This window comes from Triturus cristatus, chromosome 8, assembly GCF_964204655.1.
Source record: "Triturus cristatus chromosome 8, aTriCri1.1, whole genome shotgun sequence".
Classification (NCBI taxonomy): domain Eukaryota; kingdom Metazoa; phylum Chordata; class Amphibia; order Caudata; family Salamandridae; genus Triturus; species Triturus cristatus.
Genome location: NC_140591.1, coordinates 1687695335 through 1687722321, shown reverse-complemented (window position 1 = coordinate 1687722321; position 26987 = coordinate 1687695335). Strand labels below are relative to the sequence as shown.

The window sequence follows — 26987 nt, the reverse complement described above, 5'->3', positions numbered from 1 at the left end:
CTGTCACACGACACATGAGTTATGTGTCACCCTCAGGGGGGGCATGCGTGCTCCCCGGGAAGTCCTGGTGCGCCAGGCGAGCGTTCAGCCGCATGGGTTGGTCCCAGAGTTGGGAAGCCAAGTTCAGGTGTTGTCTGACCTGGAGGGTGGGACTACTGTAATCAGTGTCCTGACCCATGTTGCTTCTGGGGGTACCACGCTAGTTGGGAGTGGGCAGTACTCTGGAAGGGGGTGCAGAGGGAGGGAGTCCTCGCCTCTGAACCCGGCTCAACTGAAGGGTTTAGACCCTAGGTTGGAGGGCCAGGTTCAGGGTGTCCTCCCTGACCTGGACGCCCAGTTGCCGGATAGAACACCTGAATTGGTGGGCAAATTGCGCAGGACACCTGCCCCAGGTGCCCTGGTAATTCTGGAAGGGGGTACCACTCCAGTTGGGAGAGTACAGAGCCCCAAGGAGAAGGACCGGGTGTGGGAGAGGCCACCCCAGTCTTGGGTCCAGCCGCCGGGTACAGTCCTGGGGCTGGTGGGTCAGTGCCAGGATGTCATACCTGACCTGACAAGTGGGAGAATGGACAAAGGGTGCCAAGCACCGGGGGCTACTGCCCCCCGCTCCCTGGTGCCACAGAGGATTGAGAGCCCTGAGAGGCATACGGCCTGGGTCTCATCCCTGACTACTGTCAGTGGCCACTGTAGCATTTTGCTGTCTGTCTGTTGGGACACACCTGTGGGCCAGTTAAGGTTAGGTGCTGCACAGGTGGTGTCCACAGGTGAGGAGAAGGGTTACCCATGGATTGGCTTGGTGGGCCCTGAGAGTATGGACAGAGGGAGTCCGATAGGTTCAGATTGGTGTAGAAATGGAGTCTGCCCCTGCAGTTGCGGGCCAGGTCCTTGTTCTATCGCCCCAAGCAGGGAAGACCATCACGGTGGTGATTGGCCTACCCTGCGTTTTGGCTGGAAGGGGGTTGTGTTGGACTTGGCCCTTTTTGCAGGGTCATCCCTAAACTTTTTGCCTTCCTCCTGTATATTTTCTGACCTGTTGTTGGCTGTTTTATGACTCTGGGCACCTTACCACTGCTGACCAGTGCTAAGGTGCATATGCTCTCCCTATGGTGAAATGTATACATTGATTGGTGTCCATGTTTGGCTTATTCGGTTTACTATCAGCCCCTAGTAAAGTGCACCAGGAGTGCCAGGGCTTGTAAATGCGAATGCTGCTGGTGGGCCTGCAGCACTGGTTGTGCCACCCACAGAAGCGGCCTTGTAAAATGTGTCTAGGGTCTGCCACCGCAGACCCTGCGCGCGGTCTGGGACCGTCGCGCTGACTGCGCAAGTGCCCCCACTTGCCAGCCCCTAAACCTTCCCTTACCTACATATTAGCCACCCCTCTGGTAGGCCCAAGGGCAGGGTGCATTGTAGGCATAAGGTAGGACATGCCCTGATGAGTGTGGCATGTCTTAGTAGTGAATTACAGCCATTTTTCGTTTTTCACTATTGAAGGCTACCTGCTCTCCATAGGCCAGAATGGGCTGCTGGAGTCACTACACGCTGTGACCCCAGTAGACTCAGAGAGCGTGGTAGAATGTCAAGTTTAGTATGCCTGAACTCAGAATAATAAAATACTTCTTGTAGTCAAGTTTATTTTAATATCCTGGGTTTGTAAATACTACTTTTAGAAAGTTAGTATTTACTGACCTGACCATTTCAGTCCGCCTCTGCTGTGTGTGTGTGTTCTGCCTAGCAACAGTAAGGAGCAGGGTTGGGGAATCCCCAGAGACAGGTTGGCTGCCAGGTGGTGGGTAGGGAGATGACACCAGGATGGGTGGGAGGAGTACACCTTGACTCTTGAATAGACCTGTGCTCTGCCACCACAAAGCCGGCGCCGCCCCCTGTGGAGCGGCTGATGTCTCTGCCCTGCTGCTGAAAGGAAAGAGCAGAGTCACCATAACAAAGTGCTCCAGAACTGGACTGAGCCAGGCCCAGGCCCCCTGGCGCTAAAGAACAAAAGAATCATGGTATAAAAGTAGGAGCCTGGCTCCTAAGAAATCAGAATCCTGTTTTACCACAAAGAACCTCTGCCCGACTAGAAGGAGAAGAAGACGCTGGAGGAGCTGGCCTGCTGCTTGCCTTGCTGAGGAAGGAGAGGAAGAGACTACTGAAAAGACTTTGCTACTTTGTGCTTTAAACATTCTCCAAGGGCTTGATCTGAGCTTGCCCCCTGAACTGAACCCCAGGACCAGTGGGTTCTCTGTGCTTTTGCTCGTCCTCCGATTCGAGCCGTGTGTGCATCCCGCTGGAAAGAGACTGCGCCCCTCATCGCCCCTCCTAGGGCCGTGACACTCAGGAGCTTGCCTGCCTCAACCCCGTGAGAGCCTCGCGCCGTCCGGAGCCGCTCTCTGTCCCCGGGCTAGGTTGCCTGCATCCCTGTCACCGCCTGCCACTGGAGCGCGCTGACCGCGCTATCACCCCTCCCGCCGGAAACCGTCCGACGACTGATCTACGCCGGGTCATCCAGCTGCACTGACCGTGCCCTGTGACCCCGCTTCGCTATCCCCGGACATCTCAGGCCGCGCCGCCCCCGCTGTGGAGACCCCCCTGCACCGCCGTGCTGAGGGTCGCTGGCCGCGCCTGCCTACCTGCCCACACCCGCTGATCGAGTACCCAAGAACACTCCCCAAGCTGAGAGTCGCACCGACCTGTGCCGACACTCCCCATCACGAAAGAAGTTCCAGTATCGGGCTCGGGGCCCGCAACGCCTTATTTCCCCGTTCGCCGGAGCCGATCTCTGTGAGTACTGGAACCACAAGTAACATTTGCAAAGAGACTACAAAGTCTCCATTTGAAGCTACGAACAAAGAACATTTGCCTGCTTTATAACCTGGTGGCCTAGCGAAAACGTTATTGGTCTTGTGATAAGTCTGCTGAGATATATATACCTATTTTTACATAAAGAAGCGTATTTTTCTACATATCCAAGTCTGGTGTCCGTTTCTGGGGGGATTGATGTATTTACTGTGTGTATGATTGTAAGTGCTTAACCAACAACGCCTGAGGAATCGCCTTGGCTGCTCACGCCACGCACCTAGAGGGTGAGCAAGGGTCATTCACGAGGGGTTATCCTGCGCCCTGACATAGAGGAGAGGGTTCCTGCTTGACACAAGGGCAACCTTGCGCCAACCAGCGACCCCCGAGTCTAACATCCACCTTTAGCAAAGACCTCGCACATGAGAGTTCAGTATGGAACACATCACATGAAGAGTTTTACTTCGAGATGCTATCTTCCACATTCCTCTAATATACATTTTCCATTTTGTCATTGCCTGGCATTTGAGAATATAGAACATTTCCTTTTTTCCTGCATATTTAACAGTGAGTAGGACGTGGGTTTTTCCTATTTGCCTTCATCCAGGTTCCTGCCAGAATTTGCCCACTTTATGGATTTTACAGAACAATAACTCCGGTCCAATTGTGTTTGTTGTGAGCAGATACCTATACTGTGCGTGGTTAACCAGAAGGCGTAAGGCCAGCTGCTATAAGGACCTTAAAATTCTTCATAGATTACATTTCAGCATCCGTGGGACCCACTGAGGCCGACATTCATTCATTTCAGTATCCGTAGGATGCACTGAGGCCGATATTCATTCATTTCAGTATCCGTGGGACCCGCTGAGGCCGACATTCATTCATTTCAGTATCCGTGGGACCCACTGAGGCCGACATTCATTCATTTCAGTATCTGTGGGACCCACTGAGGCTGACATTCATTCATTTCAGTATCCGTAGGACTCACTGAGGCCAACATTCATTCATTTCAGTATCCGTGGGACCCACTGAGGCCGACATTCATTCATTTCAGTATCTGTGGGACCCACTGAGGCTGACATTCATTCATTCCCCTTTACATCGAGAACCCGAAGGGCCTGATTCACAGAACTAACTTAAGACAAAATCCTAAACTTACTACCATTTTGGTATTCACAGAAGGCACTTACTCATTTCGGTATTCACAGAAGTTAGGAGTCCTAACTTTAGGACTCCTAAATGCCTTCTGTGAATACCGAAAGTCTTAAAGTTAGGATTTTTCTCAGTTGTGGAGTGGTAATGTTAACTTTACTAAAAATCCTAACTTTAAGACTTTCGGTATTCACAGAAGGGATTTAGGAGTCCTAAAGTTAACTTCTGTGAGTAAGGGCGTTCTGTGAATACCAAAATGGTAGTAAGTTTAGGATTTTGTCTTAAGTTAGTTCTGTGAATCGGGCCCTAAGTCCCAACAATGAAATGGTGACATTTATTCATTTCAGTGTCCGTGGGACCCACTGAGGCCGACATGCATTCATTTCAGTATCCGTAGGACCCAGTGAGGCCGACATTCATTCATTTCAGTGTCCGTAGGACCCACTGAGGCCGACATTCATTCATTTCCCTTCACATCGAGAACCCTAAGGTTGCCCGCATGTTTTCTAAGTAAAACGGGTTTTAATGACGCACAGAATTTTAATAGTGTGGATAGTTTTAGCGGTTCCTAACAGTTTTATCTAGTTGTATAATGCATTAGCTTTATTACATTTTGCATGTTCTTGGTGATGATGAATTGCAAATGATCAAAATCAGCCAAAGCTAAAGAATGTGGAGACTTTTTTGGGTGCATTCAGAGAGATACATATTTATAAAAAAATAAAAAATCAAGTGTATATTGCTATGGACATCAGATGTTTCTTACACTCTTCCTCTCCCTCCGTAACTTGTTTCTTACACTCTTGCTCTCCCTCCGTGTAATTGTAACTTGTTTCTTACACTCTTCCTCTCCCTCCGTGTAATTGTAACTTGTTTCTTACACTCTTGCTCTCCCTCCGTAACTTGTTTCTTACACACTTCCTCTCCCTCCTTGTAATTGTAACTTGTTTCTTACACTCTTCCTCACCCTCCATAACTTGTTTCTTACACTCTTCCCCTCCCTCCATGTAATTGTAACTTGTTTCTTACACTCTTGCTCTCCCTCCGTAACTTGTTTCTTACACTCTTGCTCTCCCTCCTTGTAATTGTAACTTGTTTCTGACACTCTTCCTCTCCCTCCTTGTAATTGTAACTTGTTTCTCACACTCTTGCTCTCCCTCCTTGTAATTGTAACTTGTTTCTTACACTCTTGCTCTCCCTCCTTTATAATTGTAACTTGTTTCTTACACTCTTGCTCTCCCTCCTTTATAATTGTAACTTGTTTCTCACACTCTTTCTCTCCCTCCGTGTAATTGTAACTTGTTTCTTACACTCTTGCTCTCCCTCCATGTAATTGTAACTTGTTTCTTACACTCTTCCTCACCCTCCATAACTTGTTTCTTACACTCTTCCCCTCCCTCCATGTAATTGTAACTTGTTTCTTACACTCTTGCTCTCCCTCCTTGTAATTGTAACTTGTTTCTGACACTCTTCCTCTCCCTCCTTGTAATTGTAACTTGTTTCTCACACTCTTGCTCTCGCTCCTTTATAATTGTAACTTGTTTCTTACACTCTTCCTCTCCCTCCGTGTAATTGTAACTTGTTTCTTACACTCTTGCTCTCCCTCCGTAACTTGTTTCTTACACACTTCCTCTCCCTCCTTGTAATTGTAACTTGTTTCTTACACTCTTCCTCACCCTCCATAACTTGTTTCTTACACTTTTCCCCTCCCTCCATGTAATTGTAACTTGTTTCTTACACTCTTGCTCTCCCTCCTTGTAATTGTAACTTGTTTCTTACACTCTTGCTCTCCCTCCTTGTAATTGTAACTTGTTTCTTACACTCTTCCTCTCCCTCCTTGTAATTGTAACTTGTTTCTCACACTCTTGCTCTCCCTCCGTGTAATTGTAACTTGTTTCTTACACTCTTCCTCTCCCTCCATGTAATTGTAACTTGTTTCTTACACTCTTCCTCTCCCTCCTTGTAATTGTAACTTGTTTCTTACACTCTTGCTCTCCCTCCGTAACTTGTTTCTTACACTCTTGCTCTCCCTCCGTAACTTGTTTCTTACACTCTTCGTCTCCCTCCTTGTAATTGTAACTTGTTTCTTACACTCTTCCGCTCCCTCCTTGTAATTGTAACTTGTTTCTTACACTCTTGCTCTCCCTCCTTTATAATTGTAACTTGTTTCTTACACTCTTCCTCTCCCTCCGTGTAATTGTAACTTGTTTCTTACACTCTTGCTCTCCCTCCATGTAATTGTAACTTGTTTCTTACACTCTTGCTCTCCCTCCGTGTAATTGTAACTTGTTTCTTACACTCTTCCTCTCCCTCCGTGTAATTGTAACTTGTTTCTTACACTCTTCCTCTCCCTCCGTGTAATTGTAACTTGTTTTTCTTTCAGACTGGAGTGAAGACTCAGAGGAGCTGCAAACTCACAGATATCGACTCAACGTTTAAATACATTTATTTTACTTTAGTGGTGGTTTGGGTGATTCAATCAATCAATCAATCAAGGCATTTATAGAGCGCGCTACTCACCCGGAGGGTCTCAAGGCGCTTGGGGGGGGGGGGTAAGGTGCCGCTACTGCTCGAACAGCCAGGTCTTGAGTTTCTTCCTGAAGGAGAGGTGGTCTTGGGTCAGGCGAAGGTCGGGAGGGAGGGTGCTCCAGGTCTTGGCGGCCAGGTAGGAGAAGGACCTTCCTCCTGTTGTCGCTCTTGGGATGCGGGGGACGGCGGCGAAGGCGTGGTTGGTCGATCGATGGTGGCGTTTGGGAGCGTAGAAGTTGAGGCGGTTGTTGAGGTAGCTCGCGCCTTGGTCGTGTAGGGCTTGGTCTATGTGGGTGAGGAGACGGAAGGTGATTCTCTTGTTGACGGGGAGCCAGTGCAGGTCTCTCAGATGTCCGGAGATGTGGTTGCGTCGGGGGATATCGAGGATGAGTCTGGCTGAGGCGTTTTGGATCCGCTGGAGTCTCTTCTGGAGCTTGGTGGTGGTTCCGGCATAGAGGGCGTTGCCGTAGTCCAGTCGGCTGGTGACGAGGGCCTGGGTGACCGTCTTCCTAGTCTCGGTGGGGATCCACCGGAAGATCTTCCGTAGCATGCGCAGGATGTTAAAGCAGGATGCGGAGACGGCGTTGACTTGTCTGGTCATGGAGAGGGAGGAGTCCAGGATGAAGCCCAGGTTGCGTGCGTGGTCTGTCGGTTTGGGTGCGGTGCCCAGGGCGGGGGGCCACCATGAGTCGTCCCAGGCGGAGGGCGAGGAGCCCAGGATGAGGACTTCCGTCTTGTCTGAGTTCAGTTTCAGGCGGCTGGTCGTCATCCACTCGGCTACGTCTTTCATCCCTTCGTGGAGGTTGGTTCTGGCGGCGGCTGGGTCGTTGGTCAGGGAGAGGATCAGCTGGGTGTCGTCGGCGTAGGAGATGATGTTGAGGTTGTGTTGGCATGCGATGGCCGCAAGGGGCAAGGGGGCTCATGTAGATGTTGAAGAGGGTGGGGCTGAGCGAGAAGCCCTGGGGAACGCCGCAGATGACTTCCGTGGCTGCAGATCTGAACGGTGGTAGGCGAACTCTGTGTCCTTCCAGCGAGGAAGGAGAGGATCCATTCCAGTGCCTTCTCCTGGATTCCGATGTTGCTGAGGCGCTGCACTAGGGTGCGGTGGCAAACAGTGTCGAACGCCGCGGAGAGGTCTAGGAGGATGAGGGCCGCTGTCTCACCGTTGTCCAGCAGGGCTCGGATGTCATCGGTGGCAGCGATGAGGGCGGTCTCGGTGCTATGGTTGGCTGGGAAGCCAGACTGTGAGGGGTCGAGGGATCCATTCGTCTCGAGGAAGGCGGCCAGCTGCTTGTTGACGGTCTTCTCGATGACTTTGGCTGGGAACGGGAGGAGCGAGATGGGGCGGTAATTCTTGAGTTCGGTGGGGTCCGCTGTTGGTTTCTTTAGTAGAGCGCTGAGTTCGGCGTGTTTCCAGCTCTCAGGGAAGGTGGGGGTGTCGAAGGAGGTGTTGATGATGTCCCGCAGGTGGGGTGCGATGACAGCGTCGGCCTTGTTGAAGACGTGGTGGGGGCAGGGGTCGGTCGGAGATCCGGAGTGGATAGAGTTCATCGTGCAGATGGTGTCTTCTGTGTTGATCTGGGTCCAGGCGCTGAGGGTGGTGGTGGGGGGCGTTGGTGCGGTCGTTGGGAGCGTTGTTTGTGGGCTGAAGCTGTTGCGTATGTCCGCGATCTTGTTGTGGAAGTAGGAGGCGAGGGAGTTGCAGAGGTCTTGCGACGGGGTGATGTCGTTGTTTCCGGCGTTGGGGTTGGAGAGCTCTTTCACGATGTTGAAAAGTTCCTTGCAGTTGTGTGCATTGTTGTCCAGCCGGTCCTTGAATGCTGTTTTCTTGGTGGCGTGGATCAGTTGATGGTGCTTCCGGGTGGCGAGCTTGAGGTTGGTCATGTTGTCCGGTGTTGGCTCCCTTCTCCAGGCTTTCTCGAGGGCTCGGCAGTTCTTCTTGGAGCTCTTGAGTTCGTCGGTGAACCATGGAGCCTTCTTGCTGCCGGGTCTGCTAGGCGGGGTCCTCAGTGGGGCGAGGTCATCTGCGCAGTTGCTGATCCACTTCGTGAGGTTGTCGGCGGCCTGGCTGGGGTTCGCTGAGCTGGCGGGAGGGTGCTGGCTCAGGGAAGCGGCGAGCTGGTCTGCTGTGATCTTGTTCCAGTTTCTACGAGCAACCTGTTGCTGGTGGTGGTGGATCGTGGATCTTCTGAAGGTGAAGTGGATGCAACTGTGGTCCGTCCAGTGGAGTCCGGTGACGTGGCTGAAGACGATGTCCTTGCTGGATGAGAAGACAGCGTCGAGCGTGTGTCCGGCGAGGTGGGTGGGGGTGGTCACCAGCTGCTTGAGTCCGAGGTTGGCGAGGTTGTCAAGCAGGGTGGTGGTGTTGCAGTCGTTGTTGTTCTCCAGGTGGAAGTTGATGTCCCCAGGAGGATGTAGTCCGCGGAGGGGAGGGCGTGCGGGCTGATGAAGTCGGCGATGTCTTCACTGAATTGTGTACGTGGTCCCGGGGGTCGGTAGATGAGGGTGCCTCTGAGGGTGGTTTTGGGGTCCGTGTGGATCTGGAAGTGCAGGTGTTCGGCGGTTGTCAGGGTGTCGTCGGTGTTGGTCGTGAAGCGGATGGTGTCCCTGTAGATGATGGCGATGCCTCCTCCGGTCTGGTTGCCTCGGTCTCTTCGGGTGATCTTGTAGCCGTCTGGGATGGCGATGGCGATGTCGGGCGCTGAGGAGTCGTTCATCCAGGTTTCCGTGAGGAAGGCGACATCAGGAGCTGTGGTGTCGAGGAGGTTCCAGAGTTCAATGGCGTGTCTGTGGACGGAGCGGGTGTTGAGTAGGATGCACTTGAGGTGGTTGCTGCTGGTGGTCGGCTTGGCGGGTGCTGGTGCGGGGCAGGTCCGGATGCAGGAGAACTTGCAGGCGTGACAGCTGAAGGGTCCATGGGTTCGTCTCGGGGTGGCTCGGTAGCATCCCGGGATTCGGCCGGTGTTGAGTGCGTTGAGGGTGGCGGTGTCGTACGTCCGGCGGGTGGGCTGGGGTCTGCGGGGGCCAGGGGTCCTGGCACTGGGCGCGGTCCAGGCGCAGACGGGCTTACCTTTGGCGCACCTTCGGCGCTCATTCGGCGCGCCCGCTGCGCGTGCACGCTGCGCGTTCGCCACTCTGCCATAAGAGGAGAGTGGGGGGGCGGAGCGAGGGAGGGGCAGCTGGGAGGCGGGAGCGGGGCGGCGAATGGGAAGGCTCCAGGTGGAGGGGGGCGGGGCCGCAGGGGATCAGCGGCGGGGAGCGGGGAGGTGGCGGGGGCACAGTGGGAAAAACGGCGGGAAAACGGCGGACTGGGCAAGAGACTGACAAAAAGATAGAAAGGCTGGGCAAAGCAGGGGAAAGCAGCCCCAACACAGGGGGGACAGACGAGAGTGCAGAGGCAGGAGCAACGAGCAAAAGGTCACGCAGGCAGCAGGAAGCGGCGCTGCGATCCAGAAGCTGAGACCACGCCTCGTGGTCAGGGGCACAGCTGCGAGCAGCGTCGGGAACGGGGCAGCTAGGGCACACCCACGGGGAGTGTGCGCAGTGCGTGGAGGAGTGACCGGCCCAGAGGCACAGACAAGTTGTTCTAATTAATTGTTTACATTAAAATGAATATGTACAGTTGGACAGTCAAAACGTAGATATCAATGTATTTCTATGTAAATTACTGTAATAATATTTTAAGTGTAAGGGACTGTTGTTCTTTGAAAATAATTTATACTCAAGGTCCCCAACCATTAATTGGCTTTCCTTGTTGTTGTAAAATATATTAATGTAAGGGGCATATTTAACACAAAGTCATGAAACACAATGCAACAAGGCAATTTGCTGCGCTGCATGACAGGGCAGAGCAGAAATGCACTGTATCTACTAAGATATGAGGCATTCCTGCTCTGGCGCACTAAATGCTGCAGTGCCAATGCAGGCACCCTTGCACCATGGTACAGCGGTGCGTGCGTTGTAGGTCGGATTGATTTTGTGCAGGAAGGGACACCTTATTGCACAAAAACAATCCTGAGAGGCGTTGCCCTCTGTCTACGTGTGCCGCATAATGCATTACACCTAGGAATAGGAAATAACAAGGAGAATAAAGATATTTCTCCTTGTTGCACCTCTGTCGGGTAGGCACACCATTTTGACGCATTGCCAGGTTTATAAGTCTTTTTAAATCTGGGAATGCACCAAAATCCATGGGTGGGTGCACAGGAATGCCAATGCTCCACCCATGGAACGCCTTCCCAATGGAGAGTAACACAAGGCAGCGATTTGTGATTCTTTGCGTTACTCTGGACTTACCAAGCCACGCACAGTGGCTTTCTGTGGCTTAGTAAGTCTCACTTAAGCCCTTGCATTGCCTTGCGTCACCTTGCCGGATGCAAGGGCATCTCAAGGTTTTAGTAAGTCTGTCCCTTATTATTTAAATGGGCATTTGTGTATTATTCATTTTTGAAATATTTTTATGCCAATCACTGTCTTATGTGTTATTGACTTCTTGGGGGTTTTCAAAGCATTTCACAGAGAATTCTGTGCAAAGCAGGATAAATTAGATTGTAACATAATCTGTGGCTTTATTTGCTTAGTTATATTCTGGCGTGGAAACCGACACAGTCGTGTGTCCCTGGGAAAGTGATTAGAATGTGCAGCAAAACAGTTGTTGACAATAGTATTCACCCATAAAGGATGTACATTTAAGTTAAGATGTAGACATTCAAATATGGCAACTGTTTGATCATTTAAATACCAACAAATGAAAAGGGAATGGAACCAAGGTGAAGGGCCTCCTCACCTGGGAATCTTTCATCGTTTTTAAAAACACTCTCACTCGCTCGAATACTCCAGTGGCATGCTTTATCATCAAGCGCTCACTCACAACACTGAGGGCCTGATTCACAAAGATAAACGTAGACAAACGTGAAAGTTTACCCCTGTTTGCTATTCACACAGGGATTTACGAACAGTATCTTTGTGAATGCGGACCCCTTTTAGTGTGTGCGGTCCTTGCAGGGATATGGCATTCCTATATACTAATGTCTAGGACATATTACTTGTGGTCAAGGGTAACAAGTTTTCATGTTCAGTTTGTCTACTGGACAAGTAGACACAGCCCAATATATGTTTGTGTATAGTATTTCTATAAGGCAAACGTAGCCTAAAGACAGCGCACCGCTGTAAATGATCAGAGACAAGCCCAAAGTTGTGGATGGCTAATGCATTGTGGTGTGACGTTCTTCAAAACGGTGCATCTTCAGCTCTTTCCTAAATCAGAGCCACGTTCATTGACAGAGTCCTGATGGATACAGGGTCCAGACCCTGGGTGCATGGATAGAAAAGGTCTGATGTCTTGTTATTCCCTTTGAACACTTCTTAGTCTGCAGTCTGGAGGTGCCCGGGCTGCGAGTGTGCCGAGAACCACCACAGATGGTGAGCTTGTCTACTAGATAATCCTGGTTGTATCTCTGGAGCTTCTCTTAGCCCGAGTAACACCCACAGAACGCTCCAAGTAACTTTTCACATTTCCGCTCCCCCAAGAAATTCCATAAACCAGCCCACTTTGATAATCCTAAAATCGGCACCCCTATTCAGAGCCACCAGCTTTCAATCCAGATGAGCCAGCTCGTATAAGCTCATCAGTTTCAGATGCACCGGCACCTCCATGCCTTCCAGTCCAAGCACTAACTCCTGGCTAATGGGCGTGCTGATAAATGCCTGGTTAGACGACACTCCTCCAAACACTTTCAGCCTTAGTTATGATCGTGATTTGGGCATCCTTGCATCAACAAATACAGGCTTAATGCACAATCCTAACCTTTCAGTGACCTGTTGTTTCTGCACGGATAAAGATTCACCTGCACTGATAGACAACATGAGGGTCGCACCCACATTCAGAATCAGATTCACCTTCAAGGTATTGAAATATGTCGTATTGCTGAAAAAGAAATCTGGCAAAAATATACTAATAGGGAGTTCAATCTTGACTTAGAAAATGGCCAGTATAAACCTTGTGCCATGCTAGATAATTTAGAATTGATCAAATATTTACAGCAGCCTCCCTCCCATCCTAGACGCACCAAAGGCTGAATCCTCAATCTCATCTTTGCCAACCTGGGCATCATCGAATGCTTGTCCCACATTGTAATGACCAGTTGCTCCACTTCCCATTCTTACCTCCACATCAACCTTGAACCACAATATTTGTGTCAAGAACAGTTGGAGATGCCTAGTAATAAAGGATTCCCCTAATTTACTCCAAGACCTCCTCGGTCCAGTGTGTGTATGTGTGTGTACAGGTATTTGTAGATCGTGAACCTTGATAGTGGAGCACTGATCAAACGTGGGTGCCCAAAGTTATTGTTACATTTTATGATATATACTGATAAACCCAATAAAAACACTGTACCTAAAAAGGTCCCCTTATGGTTTCAACCAGAAAACTGACTTTCCTAGTCAAAGAATCAAATAAATCAGTTAAGACAGTTCCTGCTGACTCCAAACTACCTCCACATATATTAATTCTGCTGGGGACCTTTCATGGTCGGAGCAGACACTTTGAGATGAGAGCAGTGCTGGGCCTGAAATGCTGTCACTCACCTGCCTGACCCCAAAATGGCCCTTACACATGTTCACTGGGATGAGGGCCTCACTCAGTCAGGGGCATGTGCAAGAAATCCAACTTGTTTCAGTTGTCTCTCTTCTATTTTCATTGGTGACCCGGTCTCTCCTCATTGCTGCTTCACAAGTCCATTAGTGTCTGCCGGATAAGGCTTGGAAAGGAGTCCGACTGCTGTAGGACAGGGGAGACGGCTTTCTCCATGGCAGACACAGCCTCTTGCTGTCACCACACTCTGTATTAAGGCCTGCTCTTCTTGAAACTGTAACTCTCTTTTTAGGTCATGAATAGACAGTTTCAGCTGAAGACCTATTGAGTAGAATATAATAAATGGAGTGATCTTTGGATCGGCCCGTGGTCTTGAGTGTATGGATTTCTGGTCTATTTACCTTCCCTGATTCTGAATTGATGGCTTTCCTCACTTTTCTTTGGTTTGTTCTGCCCAATGAGCATTTAATTCTTGCAATGTTTTGATTGGTTGGGTTGTAGTCTTCTGTTGCTATTGTCCTGGAACTATTTTTCCTTTTGCTTGTCACTGGAACCATTCATTTTTCGGGCAGCAGAGCTCAGAACTGGAAAATAGCAAATGCAATGACTGCCTTTGCAACGCAGGCAGAACAACGATTGTAGCTGAACCACGCATTCCATTTACAATGCATGTCATTACAACGATTTGCGTAGGTAAATTGGCGTTGAACTTTAACGTCCAACGCTTTCCCTACTGTTGCGGATACTGGAGTTGGAATAGTAAATTATACTATTCAAAAGTGCAGTGCCCCCTAAGGCAACAACGATTTGCGTTGTAAATTAAATGCAGGGTTCAGACGCATTTGTTGTTCTGCCTTTGTTGTTAAGAAACACACAGCAAAGGAAATCATGGTTGTGTCATACAACTCTCAGAACTGTTTGTCTTTCCCCCTCCACCCATGTTCTTGTCCATCTCTCTTTGCTGCAGTTGTTCTCACTACTCCCGGCTCTCCCTCTTTCCTGTGGTCTCTCCTCGTCATCTGTCTCTTACCCTGACCTCTCTACCCTTCCATCCTCCCAGGCCTCCACTCACTCAGGTCATCAGTGCTGCTCACTGTTCCCTCCCTCTCTCTCCTCAGAAGCTTCAACACTGAATGAGTAAGACAATGTAAGTTGCTCTTCAAACATGCTGGTTCCACACAAATATGCGAGACATTGATAAAAAAAAAACACACAAATCATCATTGTCATGGCCCAAGTCTGGGGTGGACATGGATGGACAGAGCCCCATTAATTATAGAGTATGCAACTGTGACTCCTTTTCTAAATGTAGGTTTATCGGATGAAGGGAAGGCTGGTTGGGGGAGAGGTGGATAATGGTAAAATAGAAGATGCTCTGCCTGTGAATCGACTTCACTGAAGACTCTGTACTGTTCTGTTAACTGTACTTACTGGAAAATTCAATAAACAAACCTTTAAAAACAAAATGTAGCCTCATGTATTACAAAGCTACTAACATTTTGTTTACAGGCAGCACATAAAGATCTCTTATTTGTATTGTTTTGGCATATCTATAGCGCTTTCCAAGACCTGCATGGCTAAAAGCGCTTTCTGGATGGTCCAAATGTATTTAAATAGCACTTCATGCCTCTGACGAGGTCATAAAGTGATTCAATCATCATTGAGTTCCTAGAAGCCCTTTGGAGCTCATTGTTGTGAGGTTACTGTTTGTGATTTGTCCAATAAGGGACATGTTTGTGAGGTACATGATGTTTGGCTGTAGTAGCATGGCACATTGAACGATTGATATGTTCTTGATCAACTATCACACGGCCTGGAAATAGGTGTTCTAGACACTGAAGAACCACAGTTTACAGGTAAGTAATTTATTTTCTTCTTGACCCTCCACAACCCAGCCCACAAATAGGCATTCTAGACCCTTGGCACTGAGGACTTTGTCACTGTGCCAACACGAGACAGAAACCCACTTGGACTGCAACTGCTCTGGAACCCACTGCGCAGCACCTGAGTGAGATGTGTTTCAAGTAACAATCAATTTGATAAAATGTCACAGAGAGAATCAGGAATCCAAACCCTCGTTCATGTTGGAAAGACACCTCAAGAGCACTAGGATGCAATGGATATATTTTGCCAATTTATTTGAAAGTCCTAATTGTAGGAAGGTGGAATCTGACTATATGGTTGCCCCCACTTTTTTCCTGGTGTTTGAATGGTTTTTGACTAGTCTGGCTGGGATCCTGCTATCCAGGACCCCAGCCTATCTGCTTACTCCCTTAAATGATTGTTGTGCATATTAGATGCACTAGTGATTGGATACTGTGGTTCCTTATGAGCCCCTAGTATATGGTACCTTAGGTACCTAGGGCATTGGTACTTCACAGGCCTACCAGGGGCTGCAGCATGTGTTATGCCACCCCTGGGAAGCATTCACAATCTGACACCACAGGCCTGCTACTGCAGCCTGTGTGAGGTAGTGTTAGCACTCCTCACTGAGGTATAGGTTCCTATATCTCACCGTACACACACATATAAACCTATCAGCCACCCCTATAGCAGGCCCTATCAATCCCAAGGGCAGGGTGCGTGGTTTACTATGTGAGGGGGTGCTTCTGCCTGAGCAGGACCCCTCTGCATCTGGCAGAGTCTATTCTCTGCTGCTGTTTGTGGATGCGGTTAAACCATATACTCTTAAGTGCATTATAACCTCGCTGTAAATGCTAACTTTGGAATGACTGCATCAAAACATGTCGTGTTTGGTGTCAAACAACTTGGAATCATACTCCCACACCAGTAACTGGTGTGGGAGTATGATCCCACCCTTCTAGAGGGGACGACATGTACCCACTGTACTAAACGGTAGAAATCTCCAAGAGCCCTGGCATCACAAAATGGATGCCACCAGCACAGACACGGGCTGCCCTCCTGCTGCTGACCGAAACTCGCAGTGGAGGAAGCCCAACAAAAGGTATCCTGTCACAGGGAGGTGTTACCACCTCCCAGATAGGATTTAGTGTATTGGAGCTGGGTGGGTGCACTCTTAGAGTGCTTTGAAGTCCTGCACTGGGGGAGCAGTAGGCTCCTCTGTGCATATGCCAGTTCAAACCGGTCCAGGGGCTACCTGCCCCTGCTCTGGCGCGAAACTGGACAAAGGGAAGTGGGTGTAACCACACACTACCCTGACCCTCCTAGAGGAGTGGTCATCGAGCTAGTCCCTCTCCTATCTTCACTATAAGATAGCAAGCATTGCCAATGCAATTCAGATACACCTGGACGACACTCTACAAAGAAGAATCCTGGTCCTTCGATGTTCCATTACCGCTGGAAGACTGAAGAATCTCCCTTGGAGTCAAGGAGTGACTCCCCTGCTTGGCAGGCACCAAAACCTTCAACGACGGTTGTAAACTTTGTTGCTCCCGCCGGAGCCCAAAGTCCCTACAACCCCAGAAGCAGATTTCCTGACCTCTCGACGGCCATTTTCAGTCCCCAGCGAAGCTGTGGCATCTGGACTCCACGAGTGACGAGGAACTGCAATACCTGGGAATCATGCTCTGATCTTGAGTGCAAACCCTCAACAACGTTCCACAAACTTGTGCTTTGGACCACTTGTGGCCCAAGTCCCTAGCAGATCTTGTTCCAAGAATCAGCTGCCTACTCCATCCCGAGTGACCGCGGGCTCCTGTGAAACTTTTCCTGAAAAGGCATCTTCGCAGTTGCTTGCCCGTTGGGTAGTGACTCCCCCGAAGACTTTCTGAACCACTTCAAGGGCTCTTCTGGTTGCTCCGGGCCTGCCCTCACTCATCTTCGCTGGGTGAGTCCATCAGACCTTGCTGGTCCACACCATCGTCAATCTTCAATCCACACGAGACTTGCAGCTGCCAAGGCTTGTTGGCTCCACTCCGGTTGCCGACACCGCCATCAGCTGCAGACGTTGTGGGACCCTCCAGATCCAGCTGCTGGTCATCTTCGATCCCTCCTGGACCTCGTGAGTGAAGAGACAAGACACCCTCGACGACCCGAAACGACACGACAGCAGTGGTCATCCATCTCGCTGGCCACCGGTCACTGGCAAGTGACTTTGAACACTATCCCCTCAATTTTCAGGTCCTCTCCATCTTCGATCCACTGTTGGATTCCAGCGGACACCTCTTCAGTCGTCGCAAGCAGCAAGTCTTCAGTGATCTCCATTGAAAACAGCATCTCGACCCGACAACAAAAGACACCTATGCACCCGGCTTCCCTGGGTGAGGTAACTCGTGCACTCCGGTGCTCAAGTGTGTGTTGGCCCTCGAAGTACTTACCTTGTAAGTGGCTTGCTTGTTGACTTCTTCGAAGTGCCCTACAACTTTAAAATACAAACCGCGACTTGCTCCATTGTAACCTATAGGAAACCCGCGTCTGTGTTTAGACACTGCACGCATCTCCCGTGGGCTGTCTACTTACCTGCTAACACTGCAGAAGTGAAGCCCCAGCGATTCCCAAGGCCCTAGGCTTTGTTACTTTGCAAGTCGAGTTCGTTAACCCATTTTCTTAGTATATGGTCTGGTACGCCCCTAGGGCCCCAGCCATATTTGTGCTTAATTTATTGAGAACTGTTGATCTTTTGAATGTTTACCTGGCTCTAATCTCATAAAGAGATTAGTAGAGCATGTTTAGAAATAAATACATATATATTTGATATATATACCTGTGTGGGGTCCTTTCATTTGGTAATTCAAGAGATTATAAGGTAAAACAAACTGCTTTACATTCCTCGGAGACTTAGCCTGAAGGCTGAGCTCCACAGCTACCACTAGGATAGCTTTCTTTAATAGGTTGTCTTAAACCTCTCTACCATAAGAGTCGAATTGGACTGGTGCAAGGTGTCCACTAGAACTAGTGACCAGCATATGCCAGGCCAACTTCTCACACTAATCCTGTCCTAGTGCACACAATGAGTGCAGTAACTTTCATAAACAGAATAGTGGCTGCAATGTTTATGAGTGATGTGAGTTTCATACAATGCTGCGACACATCGACTGTAACTTTAGAACAAACAAACCCTCCTCTCTCTGTCTTGCTAAGATACACTCAACCTAATTCGAGTTTCAAAGATGGCCACATTCACACACCTGCTTTGAATGCTGCAGTTTCGGTTTGATATAATAACAGCGTCTGTTATTCTGATCCGTGATGGAAGGCGGGGTGATAAGCTCAGCAGGTGAAGATTAAGGGCCATATTTATGAACGCCTGAGACACTTTTACGCCGACGTAGAATTACTTTTCGTGATGCTGCGGCAGCTTAAATAATGTGCCATGTTGCGCAATATTTACAATGTGACACATCTAAGCAGATGCATCACTTTGTATGCCCCTGCGCTACATTATACCTGTGTCAAGTATAATGTATGCAGGGTGGGCGTTCCCTTGCAAAAAAGCCTCGTAAAAGTGGCGCAGTGAAATCTGCCAGCTTTCACTGCTCCACTTCTAGGACACTACTGCATCAAACCCTTACGCCTGCCTCACAAAAGGCAATGGAAATAGGCCTCTCCATGAATTTCGGGAGTTGCGGCATGCTTACGACACAACTCCAGTAATGCATGGGTTTTGCGCTGACAGATGCGTCAGGATTCCTGACATATCTGTCATTCCTCGCGACATGGAGCACCATACAATAAATACAGCGCATCTATGGTGTCGCAGTGATGCAACACTTTTCATAATTGAGGCCCTTAATGCGCCCCATCAGCCTTCAGTAGAATTAGGATAAATGATTCTTCATGGCCGGTCTCATCGCAGTCTTCCGACACGAAGTTGTTCTTTAGCCCTTCACATTCTCTTCCCAACCTATAATACATCATCTGGTCATTGTGAGAAGTTGGCCTGATGTATGATGTCACTAGTTCTAGTGTACACCTTATATCAGTCCAAATACCCTTATGGTGATTGGTTGTAAAGTCAACCTTATAGACCAGCTATCCTAGTGGTAGCATGGACAAGAGCAGTCTTAGGCTAAACTCTGAATGGCATGTGAAGCCAGCTGTGATACCATATATAATCCCTTGAATACCAAATGAAAGGACACCACAACAGATATATATATAAAATAAAGTGTATTTATTCTAAGCAAACCCTCAGCACTCTTTATGAGATTAGAGGTAAGTACAACACAGTCTTATTTATGCATACATTAAGTCACACAGGTAAGTAATACAGTTAGGCCCTAGGGGCCACGCAAACCATATACTAAGTAAGTGGTATAAGGACCACTGTCACGGAAATAGGATAGGCCTAGGCCTAGGGAATCGCTGGGGCTACACTATACTACCAAAGGTTAGGAAGTGGGAGGCCCACGGGATTCAGGTGCAGAGTGGAAACACTCACGCGTAATGCGTAAAAGTCAATAGCAATAGTACAGTTTAGAAATAGATAGATTTAGGACACTTCGGAGTAGCTAGGAAGTCGAGACTGGAAAACTAGACACTAGGATAGTTACTATCCTGATGAGCACCGGAGTACCCAAGTTACCTAGCCCACAGGCTGCGGGTGCATAGGGGTGAAGGTGCGTCGGGTTTCGTCGTCGACTCCTATGGATGCCTGAAGAAAGATGCTGACAGGCAGTCAGTGAAGAGTGTCCGGTGGATCCCAAGGCTGGGATCAAGAAGAGAGGAGACCTGCAAGCAGAAGGGACAGAGTCAAGGTCACTAGCCAGTGACCACGTGGAACCAGGAAGGAACCAGGCGATGTCGTGAAGATTGCAGGTGAAGGTGAAGCTTGTCGCTGCAGCCACGAGGACCAGGGAATGTCGAGGATGACCAGGACCAGGAGGCGAGCTGTCCCACGAAGGCTCTTGCTGTCGGCGGCGTCGAAGTTGGACTAGGACTCACCAAGCCTTGGCAAGCGGAACCCACGAAGAACGGAGGACTTGCTTCTGGTGCAGACCAGGAAGGTCTGGGGTACTTCTCGTTTTCAAAGAAGCAGGAGCCAGCGGGCAAGCAACCGGACATACGCGGCAAGCAGGAAAATGCAGAAGGGCCCCACGCAGGACTCGTGGAGTGTGGGGGGCTGATCTTCGGTGCAGATGGTGCTTGGGGTTGGGGCTTCTCAATCCCCGGTGCACAACTTCGAGGGTGCCTCAGAAGCTGCGCTTGAAGATACTAGCCACTTTTCCCAGGTAGCCGGTCCCACGTCTCTCGTCGCCTCCACGGATCTCAGCTCTGCTGTGGATGTGGATCAGGGTCGGAGAAGTCTGGAAGTCAAGGCTCTGGTTGGGCTCTGCAGTCGGTCCCTCGTAGAACTTCAGCAAAGCAAAGGGTAGTCTCTTGATGGTGCCTGTTTGCACAGGGTAGCCACTCCTTGGCCACAAGGTAGATTCTTCAGTCTTCTTCTTTCGTCGAATGTCGAAGGTCCAGAGTTTCTGTTCAAGTTGCAGGTTCAGGATAATCCAAAGTCTTGAGGCCCAACTCCCACTCTTATACTAATCTGGGGGGCTGGGATACCTGCTAGGTCACGCCTTATGGGTGGGACCTGGGAGGGGGTGGTTACACCCACTTCCCTTTGTCCAGTTTCGCGCCAGAGCTGGGGCTGGAGTGCCCCAGCGCCGGTTTGAACTGGACTATGCAAGGAACACCTTGTGTGCCCCAGGCATGTCTCATTCCTTTCAGCCCACCCTGCCCCAATACACTTAAGGTTGTCTGGGGAGGTGCTAGCACCTCCCCAAGCAGGAAACCTATTGTCCAGGCCTCCCTGGCTGGGATCACTCCCAGCAGCAGGAGGTCAGACTTGTGTCGTGGCAGCAGCATCCATTTTGTGATGCTGAGGCTTTGGTCAGAGGCTAACAGTAAAGTATGATTTTAACATGTCTTTCCCTCTAGAAGGGGGGAATAATATCCTCATGTCCAGAAATGGTATGGGGGTATTATTCCACAGTGTTAGACACCTTACACGACATGTTTCGATAAAGCCAAACCATAGTTACCATAACCGTTTAAGATTATAAGGCACTTTAAGAGTATATGGTAGGCTATATCATAGAACAGCTATAAGGACATGATTCCGAAAGCTGCAGACAGGCTCAGCTCATGCTAGAGCACCATCTCACATGTTACCAAGCACTCTGCCTCCAGGATTGTTAAGGCCTGCCATAGGAGTGACTGATAGGTACACATGTGTCTATATATAAGGGTAGATATAGGCATACTATATCTAAGCAAGGGATGATTACACGACCTTGCCCCAGCTGAGTGATCAGCCAGTTGTGTCTGATTGGAAGGCCAGACCAGGGGTGGCATAATACATGCTGCAGCCCCTGGGAGGCCTAGGGTACACCTATGCCCTGGGTACCTAGGGTACACTGTACAGGGTCCAATAAGGTGATCCTTACCAATTGGTTATGTACCTAGGGTACATGGAGTCCATTTTAAAGAGAGAGCAGACAGCCTGAGACCCTGAATGGCAGGATCTCAGGCCAACTAAGTCGAAAAACCAGCTAGACACTAGGCAAAAAGTTGGGGGTAACCATAGTCAGATATCCACCTTCCTACAGTCATTTTGAAATCTTTCACAAAAAACAATTAGCAGAAAGAAGGCCTCTGATGCTCTTGCTTATTTTATTTTATTTTTATGTAACTCTACCTTTTACATGATAATTATGAGAAATGAGAAATTAAATTGTCAACTTTTATGAAATTGTCTTTACAACTTAGGATCAATTATTTATAGTAGAGAATTAAATTATGATTAAATACTGTGAAAATATTTGCGCAGGCTTGATTAGCACGGTCCAAAGAATAATGTATTTCATTTGTTATTGTGCCTAAACGCTGGATCAGAGACACCAAGAACTTGGACCGAAGTGAACTTGTGGCCCGATGCAAAGCCGACCTCCCCCCCTTCGCATATCACAACAGTCAGTGGCCTCAATGACCACTACTCGGCGACCATCTCAAACATCCTGGATGATCTCGCCCCAGTAAAACTGAAAAGAACCCAAATCAAAGACAGAAACCCCTGGTTCACGGGTTCCCTTAACAACAAGAGGAGAGCCCTCCGGAAAGCTGAAAGAGCCTGGAGGCAACACCCCTCTACTGCACATCTACAACTCCTCCGCCAGGCCAGAAATACCTACAACAGGAACATTCTCAACTCAAAAAAAGACTTCTTCAGAACCAAACTTGAGAAAGCCAAGAACAGACCCCATAAACTCTTCGAATTGGTCAAACACCAATCTAATAAACTGGCCAAATCTTCTAAAGAAACCCCCAGATCTCTTATATCCTCTGAAGAATTCTCCTCTTTCTTCACTGACAAAATCTTGGCCCTTGGAAACGAACTCAGCGCCATCACACACCCCCAACCCCCTCCTGACCCGCCTCCTCCCTCAACGACGCACCCACAGGCTCCTCCCAAAAATCACACTCACTGGTCTGTCTTCAAAGACTATGACGAAGACTCCATCTCCAAAATCCTTTCTACCTTAAAACCGAACAACCATTTCAATGACCCGCTCCCCGCCAACTGCCTTGCGGTCGTCGCCCAATCCATTATTCCCAGCTGGACTACAATAATCAACGCCTCACTGCAGCAGGGAGCGATGCCAGACTCTCTAAAAGCCGGCCAAGTCCTCCCCATCCTGAAAAAGCCATCGCTGGATTCAGCCTCCCCAGACAACTTCAGACCCATCTCCAACATCCCCCTCTTAGCCAAAGTGCTGGAGAAATGTGTGCAACAGCAGCTAAGTCACCACATCAACAACTTCCACCTCCTCGATGACTTTCAATCCGGATTTAGACCAGGGCACAGCACCAAAACCACCTTGCTCCACATCGTGGATGACGCCCTCCAAGCCCTCGACCAAGGCAAAACTTGTCTCCTAATCCTCCTGGACCTATCCTCGGCCTTCGACACGGTCAACCATGAAAAATTACTCGAACGCCTCAAACTCAGAATGGGATTGGATGGCACTGTTCTAAATTGGTTTAGGTCCTTCCTCCATAACCGGTCACAGAGATTCCTGATCAATGGCAACCTTTAATCACCATCCCCGGTCACAGTTGGAGTCCCTCACGGATCAACCCTGTCCCCCACCCTTTTCAACCTCTAACTAGAACCGCTTACCGAAGTATTGCGCAAAGCTAATATCTTCTATCATATGTACGCCGATGACACCCAGATCTACATCAAAGCCTCTTCTCTCGAAGAGATTCTCTCCCTGAACGAAGCCCTGAAACTCACCGTCCAATGGCTCGCATCCAATCAACTCAAACTCAATGCAAAGAAAACAGAATTTCTCCTGATCTCCCCTCCCAATGCCAATTTAGAGATTCAATGACGGATTAAGGCTATTACAGCCTCAAATTGCCCACCGACCATTGTGAACTCAGCTAAATCCCTGGGAATTACCCTTGACACCAACCTTAACATGCGTGACCACATAAACTCTATAGCTAAAACAGCCAGATTCCATCTGAGCTACCTTAGGAAATTGAAACCCTTCCTTGATGCTCCCGACCTAAAAATGGCAGTCCAAGCACTCGTCATCTCTAGACTGGAATATGGCTGCTCAACCCTCTCGGGCTTACCCAAGATCTCCCTGGCACCTCTAAAAGCCTGCCTCAATGCGGCCACCAGACTACTGACCGGCACAAGGAAATACGGTCATATTTCCCCACACCTGAAAGCTCTCAACTGGCTTCCCCTGGAGGCAAGAATACAGCTCAAATTAGCATGCATCACGCACAAAGCTTTACACTCTAACTCCCCCGCATATCTGACACAGAAACTCGTGATCTCCGGAGGAACCAGAAACTCCAGATCCGCCAGAGATTTCCTGTTCCAACCTGCACGCTTTCGGAAAAATAAAACGTACAATCAGGCCTTCTCAGGGGCTGCTCCACGAATATGGAACTCTCTCCCACCCTACATCAGAAGAATCCCCTCAATGACTCGCTTCAAAAAGGATGCCAAAACCTTACTTATGGGCTAATTTCTCATCTAACACTCCCTCAACTACTTCTATGGCATAACCTATGGCGGCCCACTACCTCCCTTCTAACTACCGGGTCTCCCGAAACATCAGAAACTTGGACCTGGTCAGAATTATTGAAAACGTACTCTGTAAATATGGTTTCTCGCTCTGTGTAATTGGTTATGTAAACTGTAAATACATGCTACGCTTTACCCTATATATTCCTGCACTATACTGCTACTCGAGCTGTAACTGGTTGACTCTAAATCTGTCTGTATATTGCTTTGCTCTCCTGTAAAGCGCTCTGATACCCTAACGGGTCAAGTTTGCGCTCTATAAAAAAGATAAATAAATAAATTAAAATCCTTTCCAAGTTTTTATGGAACAATAAAAAATCTAGAATTTCTCTGTCCCATCTTAGAAAACCAAAATCTGCAGCAGGTGTAGACTTTTGGTTCTATCATAAGGCTTTTTGTCGTAAATAAGCATCTTTTTTTTTTTTTTTTTTAATATTCTTTTTAATATTTTCTCAATAAGCAGTGCACATTTTATACATAATATATGCAGGTAAACAATAGTACAACATAATTTCCTACTTTTTTTTTTTAAACAAAATATAGTTCAGCTTACCAAATCTTAACCGAGTGATGGTTTACATACTACGAGTTTACCCTATCCCCTCTCTCCATCTTGCTAGCGGTTCCCAAATTCTTTTACCCAGAGCCTTCCCTGCTCTCCCCTTTTTTGCATATATAGGTTTTTCCAGATTAAATGTCGCAATAAGTTTTGCTAGCCATACCTGCATTAAGGGAGGAGTTTTGTCTAGCCAGGCCCTAGCTATAATTAATCTGAATACCGCCATTGTCATAAAGACAAACTCCTTAACTTCATCACTAATTCCATCATGGCCAAGCAGAATCCAACCGGGAGAGAGGGCTATCCGTATCCCAAGTGCCCTATCCAAGAAATTCTCTATATCCCGAAGAAGGGTATGTAGTTGGGGGCAAGTAGCAAACATATGGATTATATCAGCCTCAGGTGCGTTGCAGCGAGGGCAGTTTATCCCAGCACTGCCCCCCCATTTGGCGATTCTAGCAGGTGTATGGTATAGCGAAAATAAGGTTTTATAATGTTGGGATTGCAAAGGAGCAGAGCGCAGGATGGTACAGCCCAATTCAAGCGACTCCTGAAAGTCCTCCGTTTCTCCCCCAAGTTTCTCAGCCCACTTGCGACTATGTTTATCCAAGTCATCTACTTTAGTTTTAATTAATAATGCATACGCTGACCTGATTGTATGTAGACCCCCGTTAATTAATATCTCCATGAAGTCATTGGTGTTATAACCTACTATACCACCACGTTTGTCTCCAAGAAAACTTCTAACCTGTAAGTATTTAAAAAAGTATTTTCTAGACAGGTCATACTTATTTACAAGAACTTCAAACTGTACCACTCGCTCATAATCTCTTAGATCCCCGATTTGTACAATTCCTTTTTGATTCCATGAGGCCATAACTGAATCTGAAAAGATTTCTGAGGGAAACATCTTATTATTATATAATCTGACATATCTATTAAATCGGCCAAGTCCCATCCGCTTCTGAAAAATCTTCCAGACATGTATAGCTGCATTAAGAGTCCTAAACTGTTTCCCTCTTAAATACGCAAGATCAGTATAATATAAGAAGCAATTTTCTGTCTCTTGTCCTAATAAAATTGCATATATATCTGTAGATGAGGAAATAGCTTTCTGAAGATGTCCCTTTCCTCCGATTAACCCCTGCATATATTGAAGAGCAGATGCTAAATATTATAGTCTGAAATCCGGGGCTCCCCATCCGCCTCTATCTCTCGGTAGAGTCATAAATCTATAAGCTCTACGAGTTTTCCCATGGGACCATATAAATTTGTTAAATATACCTTCCAAAATATTGAACCACTTAGTTTCAAAAATTAGCGGAATTGCTCTGAATAGGTAGAGAAATTTTGGTAAAATACTCATTTTAAGTACATTGGTGCACCCAACTAGCGAGAGATGTAGATTATTAATTCTCTCTAGGTCTAATTTTACTTTCTCAACCAAAGGGCTTATATTTAACTCAACGAGAGTATCCAAGTTTGGAGTTATTACTATCCCAAGATAAATAGCGGAAAGGGCAACTCTAGTGTCAGTACACCGAACATGTTTATTCTTAACTATCTGGGTTTTAGACCTGTTCAACCTATAGCCCGAAAATTGCCCAAATATACCAGCTTCCCTTTCGACCTCGCCGATAGCTAAATCCGGATTCGAGGTGAGTATGGCGACGTCATCTGCGTATGCCAAGATTTTGATTACCCGGCCATTTAAAACCAATGGGGGGATTTTATTGTTTCTCTCCAACCTACGTAAAAAAGGCTCGAGAAATAGTGCGAAGAGCAGGGGAGATGAAGGACATCCCTGTCTCGTACCCCTAGAGATTACCACTGTGTCTGAATGGCCCCTGTTTACTCTAATTTTGGCTGTTGGACCTACGTACAGAGCTTGGAGAGCAGTTATAAAACCATCTCCAATACCACACCATTTCAGAACTGCCCACAAAAATCCCCAGGCGACCCTATCAAAGGCCTTTTCGGCATCTAAAAATAGTGCTGTGATAGGGTCACCCAGGGACCCTGCGGCGTCAAACATTGTTATGGCCGTCCTGACATGCTGAGTGGTTCCCTTACCTGGTATGAAACCATGCTGCGAAGAACTTACTAGCTGCTCTATGTTTCCTCCAAGCCTCATCGCCAGCATTTTAGAGTACATTTTTATATCAGAATTCATAAGAGTAATGGGCCTATATGATCCTGGGAGTGTTGGGGGTTTACCCTTTTTAGGAATAACTATGATATCTGCCATGCCCCAGGACTCTGGGGGTGACCCCCCCCGCTGTGTATGGATCATAACATTAAGCATATCCACCGCTATAATATCCTGGAACAATTTA

The 26987-nt window shown here is 48.2% G+C and overlaps 2 protein-coding genes across 8 annotated transcripts in view; one reads left to right on the top strand and one right to left on the bottom strand.

The window, feature by feature from the left end:
* The window catches only part of LOC146808613 (NACHT, LRR and PYD domains-containing protein 3-like), an 879818-nt gene extending 873343 nt beyond the window's left edge, over positions 1–6475 (top strand). For both annotated transcript variants that reach the window (XM_085623637.1, XM_085623636.1), the window contains one exon: positions 6332–6475. The gene's annotated coding sequence lies outside the window, so the exon portion shown is untranslated. The remainder of the gene's footprint in view (positions 1–6331) is intronic.
* Positions 1–26987, bottom strand: part of LOC146808610 (NACHT, LRR and PYD domains-containing protein 3-like) — a 567098-nt gene that overhangs the window by 96159 nt on the left and 443952 nt on the right. The window lies entirely within an intron of this gene.